This window comes from Rhamphochromis sp. 'chilingali' (genome assembly GCF_963969265.1).
Source record: "Rhamphochromis sp. 'chilingali' genome assembly, chromosome: 8".
Classification (NCBI taxonomy): domain Eukaryota; kingdom Metazoa; phylum Chordata; class Actinopteri; order Cichliformes; family Cichlidae; genus Rhamphochromis; species Rhamphochromis sp. 'chilingali'.
The window spans coordinates 29,634,826-29,643,741 of record NC_137935.1 but is presented as its reverse complement, the minus strand read 5'-3'; positions in this window follow the sequence as shown (position 1 = coordinate 29,643,741).

The window sequence follows — 8,916 nt, the reverse complement described above, 5'->3', positions numbered from 1 at the left end:
CCAAACTTCTCCATCAACACTCTAAAAGCAAACATCACACCTGCAGTGCTTTTTCTTGGCATGAAGCTAAGCCTGTCTCCTTAAACTGGCTTCTTTCTCGTTTCTTCATGGTTTGACTCGTCCACTTCATCCCTCCCTCTTTATCCCATAGCTCTCCACATCAGCACACTTCTTGTCCATCCCTCAGGCATGCGCTCACTCACCAAGATTATGGTGAACAGTCTGATCAAAAAGCCCAATGCCCTCTGGTCTACACCTCCACAGGTATGTCATCTGGACCTGCTGCCTTTCCACTCTTCATCCTTTTCATAGCTGCCCTCCCTTCCTCTTTACTAATCCTCTGCAGGTCCTGATTCATTTACTGTCGTCCATCCATTCTCCTCTCTTTCTCTTTACCATCATAACTGACAAAGACAAATTTGCAAAGCTAGGATCAGACAATATGCTGCATATTTAAATGGTCTTGTTTTTTCTGTCAATCATTTCTGCTGTAGTTGAGTTTTTCACCTTTTCATACATCCACAATTTATTGGAGAAAGACAGAGGTTCAGCAGTTTTGCCTCTGTAGGCCAGAACATATTATTTTAAGTCAAGGCATATCCTGATTGTTTGACTTTAAATCCGCTGTGGTATGTATAGGAGACAAACTGAGGCAAACTAAAGTTGTGTCTTTGTCTAACAAATTATGGACCTGCTGCATGTTAATGGTTTCTGACCTCTCGTTCTCCTCTGACTTTCAGTTTGCATTTCTATGTCATTTGTCAGAAGCTGAAGAGAAATCCAAATGATGCAAGTGATGCGCTAATTAGGTAAGAGAAGTTCAACAGAAATGAAAAGGGGACAAAAAAAGCAAAACAATGAAATAACATGTTTTTTCTAAAGTGAAAGACATTTTTAGCACAAATGATTCATACATTCTTCTGACCGAAGAAGAAATATTCCTCTAATTCTCCTGATTCTCTTCTTACAGGTTAAAATTAGGTTTAAACATGATGGATGGGTAAAACTGAGTTTCTCCAGCAGCCACAAACAGATGTGTGCTTGATGTATTATTGATTTCCTTCTGAAACCTGCTCCATTTTATTTTTTTTCTGCACCTCCATGAAAGATTCAAAAGACCTGAAGGAGATCCTCGATGCTAAACGCTGTACTACTCCTCTCTGACAGACCTGGCTGCAGTTCACCATAACTTTAATATTGATGTCAAGTAAACGAGCGATCCTTTGCTTTAGTGCTGCATCATGTCTTCTTTGAGTTGTTTTGCCCTTGTTGGCTGCGAGCGTTCACCTTTTTCTTCCGACCTCTTTATGGCCGAGTAGTTTTGGTTTATGAGCAGCTGAGTATTTCTATCTCCTGTCACTTTTGCTTCTACACAGTTTTCTGAGATTTTTGCCAAACATTATGCTTCTTTTTTTTTTAAAGAACAAACTATTCAAACATGGTGCAAAATGAAATCCAACACACAGGAAGAGAGTGGAAAACAGCATGTGTTAAAGTAAAAATAAGACTAATATTACTGAACTACAAACAGTTCGTGATGAAGTCATCATATTGCATACCTTGATGAGGTCAACAGACTTTAAAGTGGCAGTGGCAGACCTTTTAAATGAATTGGTAGGTAAAAACAGTGTTGTTACTGTCGCCTAAGGGTTAGTACCTCTAAAAATCAAAAAGGAGACGTGATCAGAGTTACAAGTCTAACTTCTTATTTATATGTTTAAGGTTTAAGGCCTCAGTTATTAGACAGCACATGATTATATACTACACGAGACACTAATATCAAAATATAGAGCGCTTAATAAATGCAATAGAGTCCCTGTCATAAAGCACACATATTTTAGAAATTTCTAAAAAAAAATTAATAAGTCAAATAATAAAAGTGCTATGCCATTATTTTTAGACAAATAAAAAACTGAAAACTTTTTGACAGTCTCATTTCTTATTGAATTTCAAATAGTTTCCAGCTGTTTCCAGAGACTTGCCCTGGATGAATCTTTTCGTTGCATCTTTCGTTGCATCTTTCGTAGCTTTTATTTTGGTATTTCCGTTGATCCGTACAATACATTTGCATATTAGCCTAAACATTTAGATTTAACATTTAGATTTAACATTTAACATTTAGATTTAAATATAATATTTAGATTTAATATTTAACATTTAGATTTAACATTTAGATTTAAATATAATATTTAGATTTAATATTTAACATTTAGATTTAACATTTAACATTTAGATTTAATATTTAACATTTAGATTTAACATTTAACATTTAGATTTAACATTTAACATTTAGATTTAAATATAACATTTAGATTTAATATTTAACATTTGATGAAAAATTACAAATATTTTACTAAATGTTGTAAAAATTTACTCGAAAAAATATGTTTTTGTAAGGTTTTGAGCTAAATGTGGAAAAATGTTGCCGTTAATTTCAGCATGTTTCACTTTACAAACGGCGCCCCATATTGTCTTGAAGTGGTCATGTGATTGGCTTGCCACGACTACTTTATTCTTCCTCAGTCAAACAGCAGCACTCGTGCGATTGTTTTGCCCCCTTAGCTCCAGGTGTTGTGCTAGACCAGACCTTCACAAAGTGTGGGGCAGAGCCATTGGGGGGGGGCACGGTATGTAAAGGGGAAAAAAACAAAAAAACAAGGCTTGGACACTGCTAGCATAATGGACAGGTTTTTGACGGGGCTCCCACACAAATGCAAAGGAGGAGATGAAGCATCGCTGAATATGTTTCTAAACCAACTTCATTCTAAGCCAAAGACTAGAAAATATGGTGAAGCTTATCTTCCCTTTGGCTTCACCTGCACAAGTGCCGAGGTAGGTCTCCCCGGCAGAATTGGTTTTCCCTTCGTTGGGAGCAGCGCTGGCCTCTCCAAATCACGGACAAACAGTATCACACATTCTTGATTTTTAGTTCACAAACACTTGTTGTAATGACTAACTACTCCTGACATTTTGGAGATGTTAGCTCTTTATACAGTAAAGTTACAGCGGGATACAAATAACATCAGGCTGATCCTGCCACGATTTGTTCCCCCGGTTCAAATCACGGACAAACAGCATCCCACAGTTGTTTATGTTTTTGAACCCATTTTGCAGAGGGATTGAAAAATGTATTGATAGCAATGTTGAATATTATTACACCGGAAAAAAACAACTACACGTAAAATAATCACATCATGACGCCTCTGCCTTTGTAAATAAAGGAACAGTAGCTGCATGTGTGTATGTAAGCGTGTAAAACCTGCAGAAAGTCAGATTAACAGTATTTTGTCTCTACCTGCTATTCTGCAATTCATCTCATGTAAACGATAACGTGGCGCACAGCCTGACGTGAAAAAAGGCACATACCTTTGACGTTGCATGATGAATTCTGTATTCCTCGTCCACACGTAAACGCAAAAAAGGAGTTTTAAAAAAATCTCCGTTTTCGGTGATTCGAAACGCCGTTTACATGTGGAAGAAAGGTCCAAACGCATAGAAACAGCTGCGTTTTCAAAAATACCCGTGTAGGTGTGCACGTAGCGTAAAAGAGTTAGTAGTTTATTTTCTTACTAAATGTAATTTATTGCAGATTACTTGTATTTGCTTAATTGTTTAATAAATGTTTGAGGTATGAAATAAACCGCAATGGAGCAAAATATGGGTGTGTTTGGTTAGAGGATGTGTTTGTGCGTGCGTGTGCGCGCGCGGGGGGGGGGGGGGGGGGCGCGAACATTTTTCTTGTAAAACAAAGGGGGGCCTAGCAAAAAAAGTTTGGGAACCACTGTGCTAGACAGTGATCGTGATTACCATCAGCGGGAGCGCGTGCAGCTGCTTAAAGTTGTAGCGTCCAGATTACTTATGTAGTCAGCTACTTCCGTGCAACTGATAGAAGACGCAGTAAGCTGAACACAGCTTCAACCGTCTGTTTGTTGAAAAATAGTAACAGACCGCATTTTCTTGTTAGTAACTGTAACGGCGTTGTAACGATAGGAATAGTAATTAGTTTATTACTCGTTGCTGAAAAAAGTAACGCCTTTAGTAACGCCGTTACTTGTAACGCCGTTATTCCCATCACTGATAACGACCCTATCTAAATACCAGTAACGATTAACGTGTTCCTGATTCTGGCATAATAACTAGTTACCGTGCTCGTTACCACAATAATAACGTAGTTATTAGTCCCTACACTGGCGGTATGTGGGCCATGTGTAAGCACATTGTGTGGGCCAGATCTGGCCCATACCAATTTTGCTATGTGGGGATCAGGCTGGTGGTATAATGGTGTGGAGGACCAACTGAGTATTATTTAAATACTAGGGGTGCAACGATACACAAAATTCACGGTTCGGTTCAGTTCGATACTTTGGTGTCACGGTTCAATATTTTTTCAATACAAAAAAAATGTTCATGCCTTTTTAATTTGTCATTTATTAAACTTATAAATATATATTTTAACTCAAAAGTACAGTTTTTAAATTGAATGTTGCTGAAACAAAAGTAATTAAAAAAATAAATATATCTCAGGGCTCTCAAAATTTCAAAATCCCTGGTAGCCCTTCGGGCAGGGACTCTTCAGTTTTTGGTAGCCCAAAATAAATGTAAGTAGCCCGAATAAAAAAGAGAGCAATTTTTTGATTGATGTTTTGTTTCCTTTACAATATTATACATTAAAGTATAATATTGTAAAGGAAACAAAACATTAATCAAAAAATTGTTGAAAAACAAATTACAACATTGTATTACAATCATCAACTCAAATACTTGGTTCTAATTGAACAGAAATTTCTATGAACTTGTAAGAACTGTGTAGAACATGAATCAGTCTGTGTCATATCCTGAATTTGAAATTTCCACTGAAGTCACGGGTAAGAGACAAGTGGAACCAAGATCTAGGCCATTTGCTTTTTGAAGTTTGCAAAGACTGCTAAATTTTGCCAGTGGTAGTTCACTCTTTGCAACATAGTACGCTGTTCTAAACAGATTTTTCAGGTTTATTTTTAGTATGTTATTTGCAATTGGTGTTTGTTCTGGGAAAGATATTGCAGACTGAGCAATAATGCATTTCTTGCATTGCTCATGGGTTCTACTGGGGGCCTTTCTTAAAATGACTGGTCCCAGTAACAAAGGCGCTTGTCGACTCAGGAATCGAGAGAAAACCAACAACACACCCGGAGGAACATTATGTTATTTACACGGGTGCACATAAGTGGTCTGCATGTGCGCATTCGCTGTCAAAATAAAAGACGCGCACCAGATAAGAAGTTGCAACGCGCGTTTGCGTCCATATAAAAAGCACTGTTTTTGTCCGCTAGAGTGGGATTTTCACGGCACATTCCGCACCACATCTCTGTGCGTTCATCATTTGTTTGAAGCCAGCTCACCTCCTGCAACCACTTTTCCGAGAATACGTGCTTCTTTTGTGGTTCGGACTCCTTCTGACATTTCTTTGGAGGTGGAAGAACACCAAAGTAATTGCTTAAAGGAGCTTGCTTCTTCGACATCTTTAAGAGTTCTAAACAAATGTCTGTCCTCCTCCAGAAAATCTTATATATGCAAACACGCGTTGCAACTTCATATCTTGTGCGCGTTTTTTTTTTTTTTTTTTATTTTGACAGCGAATGCGCACCTGCGGACCACTTATGTGCAGCCCTGGTTATTTAGCTCGTCATATTGCAGCCACAGAAATTCTTTTGTCCATGAAACCATAAAGCTGCACTTTCTTTTCGCCTTATAGTCTGATTTGTCATAACTTTTCCGTTTTGTGGTAAGCTTTTCTTTGGCTGTCACTTCTTCACCCTGACCTGTCTTATTTGGCTCAGCAGAACTAAAATATATATCCTGCTGCTTTTACACACACACACATAACGGTCAGCGATTCTCTGCGCGATCAACCTCTCACATGTTTAAGCTTGCTGCGGGAGATTTCACTTGTCATGTTTGCATAGTAAGCTAACGATTGATAAGACGATATCAGAGGAATTGGTGCGCAAATTATCATCACTCACCAATCAGTACTGTCGCTCTCTATACACAGTTCACCCGATTGCAAAGTGAAAGCAAAAAACAAGCGCAAATTCAAACGCGATTTCAATATGTCACATATTGACAGTGGCTCACCGATGCCAATGACATAATTACCCAGCTACATTTCCGAAAGAATGCAAAAACATTGACATATATTTTTCCTTCCTACCATAGCCCTACGGGCAGGGCAGAGATAGATTTTGGTAGCCCGACTGGAAAAATCGCTAGCCCCGGGACGTCGGGTTAGCGATTTTGCGAGCCCTGTATCTGATTGAGGAATCACTCATCTTTGGAAAAGAGAGTTTATTACAGAGAAATGGCTCTTTCCAAAATAAAAGCAATACTATACACTTCTTCTGGGCTATATTCTCAGTAGCATATTGTAGCGGGTCAGGGCTGTTCGGGGTTCTGTTTGTACAGTTATGTTTTGTTTATGTTGCCATAGTGACGGGTGACGCCCTCTCGATGCGATGGTGTGTTCTTCCGGGGTCAGAGGGCGCCCTGTGTGTTGCTGTTGTTGTTGCTGTGCGGTTGCCGCGCTGAGCAGTTAGCTAGCGGCAGTGTTCTTCTGCAGATGTCAATAAACGGCTGTGCTCCCTGGCTAGCTCACGGGAAGCAAGACCAAACGACACCTCCGTCTCCTCGTTGTCTGAGCTCGCCACATTGGTGTCAGAAGTGGGACGATGGTGGCACCCCATGTTCTGACCCAAGTGACTTTTCCCCCGCCGGTCGTGACCGGCCGGTGCACCAAAAGAAGGCACCTGGACATTTGCAGGACTTTGTGTGGGGTAATGGGGTCGTCGGGGACGACTGACTCCTTAGATGGGGGCTATGTAGCGGGTCAGGACTGTTCGGGGTTCTGTTTGTACAGTTATGTTTTGTTTATGTTGCCATAGTGAAGGGTGACGCCCTCTCACTGCGACGGTGTGTCCTTCCGGGGGCAGAGGGCGCCCTTTGTGTTGTTGTTGTTGTGCGGTTGCCGCGCTGAGCAGTTAGCTAGCGGCAGCGTTCTTCTGCAGATGTCAATAAACGGCTGTGCTCCCTGGCTAGCTCACGGGAAGCAAGACCAAACGACACCTCCGTCTCCACCTTGTCTGAGCTCGCCACAATATTAAACATATCAGGTTTAAGGAGAATCATGTGCTAACGGCTGTCTAAATGACTCGGGTAAAGTTTGAAGCATGCATGCTTGTTGTTTTTGTCTGCTTCCACTTGTCTTTGCACTAGGATGATGTCGGTGTAAATGTGCAGTCATATTCGTTGTGTTCCCACTAGTGCTGTCAGCGATACGAGTATCGTTGCACCCCTATTAAATACCACAGTCAACCTGAATGTTGTTGCTGATCATGTCCATATTTTGATGGCTGGTTCCAGGAGGGTAGCACACCTGCTCACAAAACTCAGATCATCTCAGTTTTTTGTTTAACATGACAGTGAGTTCACTGTACAGGGTGGGCCATTTATATGGATACACTGTAATAAAATGGGAATGGCCTATTGTGTTGCATTGACAATCCAACACAATGGGCAACACATTGAACACATTTTAAGTGGTCAGAAACTTGTAAATAACTCATGAAAGAATAAAGTTATGTTGAAACCAAGCACAACATTGTTTTTCTTGTGACATTACCAATAAGTTTGAGGTGTCACATGGCCCTCTTCCTATTGAAAAAACAAAAGTTGTATCCAAGATGGCCGACTTCTAAATGGCCACCATGGTCACCACCCATCTTGAGGAGTTTGCCCCCTCACATATACTAATGTGCCACAAACAGGACTTTAATATCACCAACCATTCCCATTTTATTACGGTGTATCCATATAAATGGCCTCCACAGTCACCAGATCTTACTCTAATAGAGCTGCTTTGGGATGTGGTGGAACTGGAAATTCACATTATTGATGTGCAGATGACAAATTGTGTTATGCTGACATGGACCAAAAACCCTTGCCAAACGTTTCCAGCAACTTGTTGAATCTGTGAAACAAATAATTTAGGCAATTCTGAAGGAAAAGGGGGTTCAGTCCAATCCCGGCCTAAAATAAGTAATCTGTGTGTGACTTCCTGTGAAAATTTCTCATTTTTCAACAGTGACTATTCTTCTACTCCTGCTGCTTTCTCCATTGTAAATCTGAATCCACAGCCGTGAGTGATTACAAAATCGTGCTGAAAAAGGACTCCTTCTTTTATAATTAGAAGCTCTAATCAGCCACTGGCTCCATCAATCACTGAATCCCAGAGTCCTTTTGCAAGCTGAATGGAGGAGTATTTTTTTAACTTTTAAAAAACATTCACTTCTACCTCTGATCTTTTTGTCTCTGGTAAATTATAAAAAGTGAAAGTGTTAGTGCAGTTTTGGAAAATTTTGAAAAGTCACCGGACAAGACGTTTAAATGTAAACTTGGTCAAGTCTTCAGATGCATGTCGACAAGTAGTCATAATGATAAAACATAAGGTGAAGGGAAAGAAAATTAAATGAGCAGTGGGGCACAGTTTAAAAATGAACCTGTCTGGTTCCGATCGTTTGTCAACGTGAAGTGTGCTTCACAGCTTGTCCGCATCTTCCAACCACAAAAAAGGGACACAGCCTACTTTTACTGGCTGCTTAAACTTCATGAGTTAAGTCACAAAAGTAGATTTTTTTTCTTTGTTAATGGGTTTCTTGTATGACCACATTATCATAGGGTTTTTACCTTACTATATAAAGTGCCTTGAGGTGACTGTTATTGTGATTTGATGCTACATAAATAGCACTGAACAGAATGTTGTAATTGCTGTATTTGATGACCTGTAATTGGTTTGTCAATGACATCAATGTGTTAAACTGGAAGTTTCTTACATATCTGATCAGTGTCAGGCCAGGCAGAATTTAGGCTGGTGGTCCAATG